This window comes from Sus scrofa, chromosome Y (genome assembly GCF_000003025.6).
Source record: "Sus scrofa isolate TJ Tabasco breed Duroc chromosome Y, Sscrofa11.1, whole genome shotgun sequence".
Taxonomy (NCBI): Eukaryota; Metazoa; Chordata; class Mammalia; order Artiodactyla; family Suidae; genus Sus; species Sus scrofa.
This window is the reverse complement of record NC_010462.3, coordinates 4,237,974-4,246,871: the sequence shown is the minus strand read 5'-3', so window position 1 is coordinate 4,246,871 and position 8,898 is coordinate 4,237,974. Positions and strand designations below refer to the sequence as shown.

Genomic DNA, 8,898 nt, shown 5'->3' with positions numbered 1-8,898 from the left:
GCTCAGTGGGTTAAGGATCCGGCGTTGCCATGAGTTGTGGTGTAGGTTGCAGACGGAGCTCGGATCCCATGTTGCTGTGGCTGTGGTGTAGGCCGGCAGCTGTAGCTCTGATTAGATCCCTAGCCTAGGAACCTCCAATATGCCAAGGGTGCAGCCCTAAAATAAAATAAAATAAAATAGTTCTCTTTGATTGTGGAAAACATTCTTGGGCCAAGTGAGAGGTGGGCATAGGGGGCACCACTGAATGTGTCTTAGGAGTGGTTGGAGGGTTCAAGACACTTTTTTTGGTGTTTGTGTTCCTTAGCGACTTTCTTTCCAGGTACAATCTGCATAGCGTTTACTTTTACCCATTTTAGGGTTGCAGCGTTTTTTGTTTGTTTGTTTGTTTTTCATATATTTGCTGAGCTGTGCAGCCATCACGGCAACTCACTTAAAACATTGCCGTCACCCTAAAACAACCCTTCTTCCTAGTTGACAATCTGCATCCTCCTGCCTCCGCCCTAGGTAACCTCTCAGCCACTTCCGATCCCTTGGATTTGCCAGGGGAATTTCTGGCATTTCCTCTGAGTGGGATCATGCAATATGCAGACTTCCCTGGCTGGCTCCTTTCACTGATTCTAATGTTTTAAAGCTTCACCCACGTGGTAGTAGCGTGTGTCAGTACTTTGTTCCTGTTGCCACTTTCGACCAGGTGGTAACTGTGTGCTTTTGCTCCTTGGAATCCGGAGGAGGATGGAAGTGCACGTCACCCCTCTGGCTGCACCACTGCTCAAATGTCACCCCTGGGTCTCTGGCCAAACGTTTGCCTCTACTTCTGAGGGACCTCCACCTTTGTCTGTCCATCTGCTCATCCCTGTGCTCTTCTTTGGTTTTGGAATCAAGGGCTTGCGTTCCCTCTGATTGGCTGGGGCAGGAAAGCAATGACGAAACACAGGCCTATCTATTTCTTTTGCTATTTATGGAGTATGAGCTGTATGCATATGGGGAAACGGACTCCCATCCTAAATGCTTTATCTTTGCTGAACAGACTTTCTTACACCAGGGAGCCAAAGGCCTGGAAATTTACATACACAGCCCATGTCAGAGCTACCAGGTGTGGGGAGTCGATTTTGAACAGAGTTTCGCCTGCTTCCAAAGCCTTTGCTCATTCTGCTCCTCATGCTCTTCTACTTAAATGTATTCGAAGGACATCACCTTCTAGACGGGGAGATGACACGCACGCAAAGCTCATAGCACAAGCCGCCCTGTATTAGCATTTGCACGGTGCTGTGGAACTCCAGAGAATGGGGAACTCCCCGCTAGTTGGAGAATTCGGGAAGGATTCATGAAGTGGTTGCTATTTCAGCTTAGACCTTGTAGGATGAGTTGGAATATTCGTCTTCAGAGGGAGAACACGTTGGAGTCTAGGAAGATACCCAGCTGTGTGGTTCCATTTACCAAGAAAGGCTCTGTGCAGGAGATAAGGGGATTTTGAGTTAAATTGCGAATATATGGAGTTTGAGAACAGCGCTGCTGCAGAAGAGAGACATAAAGCCAAAGCCCTGTGCTCTGTTTGATATCTATGTGTCTATATCTGTATCTTTTAAAGGAAATTAATGCTCGTGATATGTTCTATAAACCAGTCCTGTGTAGGCCCCTTCCCCTGCCCCTGTGGGTCTCGGTAGCCCCTACCTTTCCTTCTCTCGAGTGGATCGTGCCCCTTCTCTGCTGTGAAAGTCCATTGGTGTCTTTTAGGGTCTTAAACTCATTCAGGCTCTCGAGACCAGCAAGGGACAAGCATTTGTGCCCTGCCCACCGATTGCCTATATCAGAATGCACTTGTCTGCATTCTTCATGGTGCAGACTGCGCCGAGGAAATGCAGTGGCCTCCAACCCAGAATGTGAGTTCTGTTGTGAGAACAGATGGTTTTGGTTGTCAGAAAGAAATGCTAGTCTTACGGTCAGAAGACTTGGATGTGAGTCCTGGCTCACCATCCGTCATCTTTAGGAGAACTATATGGGATGGTACTTTTAGTCTTGTTGGGCATGCTCACCAGAGCTAGCTTTGCAGAGCATTTGTTTTTCTGAGCCTTCTTGTGAAACTATTTTTATGCTTTTCCATGTGTTTTGGTAATGTAGGCGTCAAGAACAAATACTTAATTTCTGCATTTTAAAATGATAAGCGTTTAATTCTATCTTTCTTCAAACTCAGTTGAGTGCTCTGATTTTCTGAAGTTTCGCATGCTAAGAAACTTACATTCATGGGACAGTTAGCCTTGGGAGTGTTTACAGAGAACTGATCACAACCATTGCATTCTTGCTTGTTTTCTTATACTAAGGAACCCAGATGGTTGCCTTATGGAAAAATACTGGAAATAGAAGGTGGCACATGATTTAAAACATGTAACAAGGAGTCAGCCACTCTGGCTAACTGCAGGTGGACTGCCGCAGACTCCGCTGCCCGGGCCATCCCGGGGGTATGTTGATGGCAGTGCAAGGAAGTGAGAGCTCAGGGAAGGGACCAAGCCAGCCTGTTCAGCCTCATCCCTGCTTTTAGACTACCTCATTCACCACCAATTTATTAAACTCTTAGGATATAGAATTGAGAAGGAGTAGCCGAGCGGGTGGTGGAAGTTGGTTTGGGCAACGTACAATGGTAGTGTCCAAGCTTTATATGCCCTGCGGGTAAATGAGATACCAAGGTGGATCAGAACTGTGAAGGGCATTGGTATATTTCTGATCTTCCAGTATAATTTATTTAGTTGGTTATTTTTTGTCTTTTTAGGGCCACACCCGTGGCATATGGAAGTTCCCAGGCTAGAGGTTGAATTGGAGCTGCAGCTGCCAGCCTACACCACAGCCACAGCAATGCCAGATCTGAGCTGAGTCTGCGACCTACACCACAGCTCGCAGCAACACCAGATCCTTAACTCACTAAGCGAGGTCAGGGATTGAACCCGCATCTTCATGCATACTAGTCGGGTTCGTTACCACTGAGCCATGATGAGAACTCCCAGTATCATTTAACATTCAACTAGGCTGGTTCAAGTGAAAGCTTTAGTGTTTATAAGAACCCTTTTAGAGAGGAGCAAATGGATTTTTTTTCTTATTTATACATCTTTAATCCTTGCACTGTTGTTATTATAGCCACATGATTTTTTTTCCCAGAGATTTATGTCCTCATTCAGCATTTATTGATCCAGCATCATAGACAGTTCAGATTTCAAGCTTTAAAACTGTGTGACCGAGTTTCACTGTGAGCTTCCCTTTCAGGGTTATGGGTGGGAAAACAGGTCAGGAAGCATGAACGTTGCTGACTGGGCTAGGAGAGCTGAGGCAGCGTGGACTGGGGTGCAGCGGTTCTGTCTCCCCTCCTCCTTGCTTGTGCCCCAGCCTGGCTTGGTAGCTCAGGAGAGGCCTGGTGGGTGGGTTGGTGGTGACAGCACTCATAGCTCTTCCAAGTCTTGGCTCTCGCTTCTGTCATTTATCAAGAGCTGATGGGCTGGAACACCTGTGCTTGTGGATGTCTTTCTTAGACCTAAGGGGTTCCACTCGGACTCCAGTAGCCCCATGATTTACCACAGACAAGGTACTCTGCTCCATACCAGCCAGGGCCAGGCAGCCTGGAAGAGGTGGCCGTGTTGCCTGGCAGCTCTGATGGGCTTGTAGAGTAGTTGGCATTGGTGAGAGAGATGGGACCTCATGCCTGGGAATTTGTGAGGCAAGGAGGAAAGTCAGGCAGAAATGGGGATTTGGAAAAAAAGCAAAGAAAAGCCACACATAGGAACAGTTAGGGTTAATCAATCATAAGCAGGTTTGGTGAAGGAATGATTTTTTTTTTTTATTTTGCTTTTTAGGGCCACTTGTGGAAATTCCCAGGCTAGGGGGTGAATCAGAGCTATAGCTGCCAGCTTACACCACAGCTCATGACAGTGCCAGATCCTTAACCCATTGAGCGAGGCCAGGGATTGAGTCCGCATCCTCATAGATACTAGTCAGATTTGTTACTGCTGAGCCACAACAGGAACTCCAGAAATGATCCCCCCCCTTTTTTTTCCCCAGACTTATTTATTTTTATTTTTTTTAATTACTCAATGAATTTATTACATTTATAGTTGTACAATAATCATCATAATCCAATTTTATAGGATTTCCATCCCACAACCCCAGTGTATTCCCCCACCCCCCAAACTGTCATCTTTGGAAACCACAAGTTTTTCAAAGTCTGTTGAGTCAGTATCTGTTCTGCAAAGAAGTTCATTGTGTCCTTTGTTCAGATTCCACATGTCAGTGAAAGCATTTGATGTTGGTGTCTCATTGTCTGACTGACTTCACTCAGCATGGTAATTTCTAGGTCCATCCATTTTGTTAAAAATGCTGGTGTTTTGTTCCTTTTTATGGCTGAGTAATATTCCATTGTGTATATGTACCACATCTTCTTGATCCACTCCTCTGTCAATGGACATTTAGGTTGTTTCCATGTCTTGGCTATAGCAAATAGTGTTGCAATGAGCATCAGAGTACACGTGTCTTTTCGAGTCATGGTTTTGTCTGGATAGATTACCAGGAGTGGGATTGCTGGATCAAATGGTAGTTCTCTTTTTAGTTTTCTGAGGCATCTCCATACTGTTTTCCACAGTGGTTGCACCAATTTACAATCGCACCAACAGTGTACAGGTTCCTTTTTCTCCACCCCCTCTCCAGCACTTATTGTTTGTAGACTTTTTGATGATGGCCATTCTGGCTTGTGTGAGGTGGTACCTCATAGTGGTTTTGATGTGCATTTCTCTAATCATGAATGATGTTGCACATCTTTTCATGTGTTTTTTGGCCATCCGTATGTCTTCTTTGGAGAATTGTCTGTTTAGATCTTCTGCCCATTTTTGGATGGGGTTGTTTGTTTTTTTGGTATTGAGCTGCAGGAGGCATTTATAAATTTTGGAGATTAATCCCTTGTCAGTTGATTCATTTGCAAAGACTTTCTCCCATTCTGTGGGTTGTCTTTTCATTTTATTTAGGGTTTCCTTTGCTGTGCAGAAACTTTTAAGTTTAAGTCCCATTTGTTTATTTTTGTTTTTACTGTCATTACTCTAAGAGGTGGATTTGAGAAGATGTTGCTTTCATTTATGTCAGAGAGTGTTTGGCCTATGTTTTCCTCTAAGAGTTTTATAGTATCTCGTCTTATATCTAGGTCTTTCATCCATTTGGAGTTGATTTTTGTGTATGGTGTTGGGGAGTGTTCTAATTTCATTCTTTTCCATGTGGCTGTCCAGTTTTCCCAGCACCACTTATTGAACAGGCTGTCTTTTCTCCATTGTATATTCTTGCCTCCTTTGTCATAGATTAGTTGGCTGTAGGTGCATGGGTTTAATTCTGGGCTTTCTATCCTGTTCCACTGATCTGTATTTCTGTCTTTGTGTCAGTACCATACAGTTTTGAAGACTGTTGCTTTGTAGTATAGTCTAAATTACAGATGTGGAACAGAAATGAGACAAAAGATTGAAAACAAATGAAGAGAATCCCAGAGAACTCTGGGACATTAAATGCACCAACATTTGTATCACGGGTGCCAGAAGGAGAAGAGAGAGAGAAGGGGACAGGAAAAATATTCAAGAGATAATAGCCAAAAACTTCCCTAACATGAAAAAGGAACCACTCACTTGAATCCAGGAAGTGCAATGAGTACCATATAAAATAAACCCAAGGGGAAATATCTTGAGACACAAATTAATCAAACTGACCAAAATTAAAGACAAAGAAAAAATACTGAAAGCAGCTAGGGAAAAGAAACAAATAACATGCAAGGGAACCCCGATAAGGTTATTGGCAGATTTTTCAGCAGAAACTCTGCAGGCCAGAAGGGAGTGGCATGATATACTTAACATGATGAAAGGAAAAATCCTCCAACCAAGATTAAGTTACCCAGCTAGGCTCTCATTCAGATTTGAAGGAGAAATCAAAACCTTCACAAATAAGCAAAAGCTGAAAGAATTCGGCACCACTAAACCAGCTTTACAACAAATGCTAAAGGAATGATTGTTTTATAGAAAGGCACATTTGCTTCATTGCATTCTTTGGAACCTAGATCCCATTTAGGCAGCCCATTTTGTGTGTGGTTTTTGTTTTGTTTTGTTTTGTTTTGTTTTTGCTTTTTTAGGGCCACAGCCTTGGCATATGGAGGTTCCCAGGCCAGGGTTGGAGCTACAGCTGCCAGCCTACACCACAGCCACAGCAACTCAGGATCTGAGCCTTGTCTGCAATCTACATCACAGCCCATGGCAATGCCAGATCCTTAACCCACTGATCGAGGCCAGGGGTCATACCCCGCAACCCCATGGCTACCAGTTGGATTCTTTTCCGCTGCACCATAATGGGAACTCCTCTATGGGCAGCTCGTTTTGGCAATGAGAGTATGCAAAGGCAGAATGGGGGACCAGAGTATTAATGAATATATTTGAATCATGCAATTTCTGTCCCGTGATTGGCTTACTTCACTTCACATTGTGTCCTTAAGATTTATCCGTGTGGTCTCACACATGACAGAATTTACTTCTTGTAAAAGGGGGAATGAGATTTCAGTGTGTATATATACCACCCGGGCTCTGTGGATAGTACTGCAATGCACGTGGCAGTGCTAATATCTCTTTGAGATCTGATTTCAATTCGGTTGGGAGAAAAACCCAGTGGTGGGATTGCTGGATTTCATCAACAGGCGTAAAGTTTCAGTTAAGCAGGCTGAGTAAGGTCTAGAGATCTGCTCTATATAGCCTGCCATCTGGTGTAGCTAACAGTACTATATCGAACACTTAAAAATTTAAGAGGGTAGCTCTCAGGTCAAGTGTTCTTATTACAATAAAATAGAATTAAAAAATGGTTTGAGCTTTTGTGCAGGCTGTGCATTTGAATACTTTGGACTCCTAGGACGTAGGTTTTATTATCTCCATTTAATGGTTAGAGAAGCAGGGCTCAGAGGATGGTGCTTTGCTCAAGGTCACACAGCTGAATCAGTGGCACAGATGAGAGTCAAATCCTGGGCCTTTTTGTCTGCAAAGGCCATGTCTGTAGCCAGGTGGAAATGAACAGAGAGAGACCCTGGAAATGCACAGTCAGGGTGAATAAACTATGGCGCCCTGGAAGAGGCAGTGGGTTAAAATGTTGGTGTCAGGGTGTATTGCCAGCTGAATTTCCAGAAAATTCTGATTTTTGCCCTCATGCTTTTCAAATCAGTGCTGTAAGACTTTGCTGAAAACCATTTTCTTGGCCTCCTTAGCGTTTGCTCGACAATTAACGTTTTTCTCCTGTCAATATGAGCTGATTGGAGGATGTAGCACCAGGTTTGGGGTGTGCAGACACTATTTTTGGTAAGCAGCTTCCTTGTGTCCTTATGCTCTTGATTTTATGCTTTCCTGGCTTGCTCACCGGTATCCTTGCCAGCAGCGCGGGGAGCAGCCTGTGTGGCCCGTGAGAAGGTTCTCACCAGAGAAGGTTGTCTTCCGACAAGACTCTAGTCTGTGGGTCCATGTTTCACCTCCAACCTGGAGACATTATTGCCCTGAAACTCCCTGGAAGAGAACAGGGGAGATAGGCCTAGATCTAGAGCGTCAAATTTTAAAAAAAGAAATTAAATTTAAAAAATTTAGAACATAAGCAGTTCCTATTGTGGCTCAGCAGGTTAAGAACCTGACAGAGTGTCCGTGAGGATGTGAGTTCCATCCATGGCCTCACTCACTAGGTTAAGGACCTGGTGTTGCCAAAAGCTGTGGGGTAGGTCAGCAGCTGTGGCTCAGATTCAAACCCTAGCCCAGGAACTTCCATATGCCACACCTGCGGCCCTAAAAAAAAAAAAAAAAAAAAATTTAGAACATAAGAACCAAAAGAATAGATGTAAAGCTGAATCTTGTCTTCCATGCCATCTGATTTTAGGTGTAGGGCTCTCATGTAATTTTCCCACCTAATTACCCAGGTACCATTTATTTATACCTGCCTGTGCTCGAAATTATACAGGCACCAGAAGTCACTGCAAGGATGCCCGCTGGGTGGGTTAACCATCAGCCTTATCCGAGTGCAGGTTCTTTGAGCTGGTACCATAGCTGCTCTGAGTGCATTCTCAGGATGACACGTTCGGTTCTGCTGGACCAGCCCTAACCTGGGCCACGTGGGAGGGCAGGCTCCTCATGTGGGCAGCATCTGTCGCACCTGAGAGCTTTGGCTGCGACTACAGGTTCCTTAGTCCTGGCCCAAAGCCTCTGAATCCGGAGCTGGGGACAGGGCAGGGGGCCTGGTTTGAGAAAACCCACCAGGTGTTGCCAATGTTCCCTGAAGCCCGCTACCAGCCCTGACAGGTCAGACCCCAGGTCGTGTTGTGGGGTCCCCAGCAGCCTTCTGTCAGAGAAGATGTGACACACATCTTCCATGACACACCCAGGCTCCTCCGCAGGGTGTAACCCTCGATTATGTTGTGGGAATGCAGGCCTGAGCTTTCTCTGAGGACGCTCGGGGACACCAGGGCCCCTGAGAGAAGTGGGTTTCAACAGCCGACTTCTCTCTCTCTCTGGTGCAAGCTCAGATCCTGCTCCATCTACGGTACTGGCCCGACGTGCCCCCACTTTTCTCAAATCGATATTCACCTTCAAACGAATGAACGAACGAGCCACTCCTCAGGGCTCTTAATCAGCGCCAGGTGCTTTCTATCTGTTCCAGCTGATGGATTTTGAGAGGCTCATCCCCTCGGGCCAATTCCTTGCCTTGGCTGCGCTGCACACGGGCTGTAAAACAGCCGCCTTTGTGAATCTTGTCTCTGTGAGTCTTCGTTCAAGTCCCTGAAGCGCTGTGAGCCGCGGTGGAGGCCACTGGTGGTGAGCTTTTTGCGGCAGGATCCTTTCGTCCTCAGGGTCCAGGATCCCTGCCCGCCCCCCCCCC

General features: G+C 45.5%; 1 long non-coding RNA gene across 2 annotated transcripts in view; it reads left to right on the top strand.

The window, feature by feature from the left end:
- LOC110257727 overlaps nucleotides 8,740–8,898 on the top strand; it is a 36,139-nt gene continuing 35,980 nt past the window's right edge. For both annotated transcript variants that reach the window (XR_002340914.1, XR_002340913.1), the window contains exon 1: nucleotides 8,740–8,834. This is a non-coding gene — a long non-coding RNA (uncharacterized LOC110257727). The remainder of the gene's footprint in view (nucleotides 8,835–8,898) is intronic.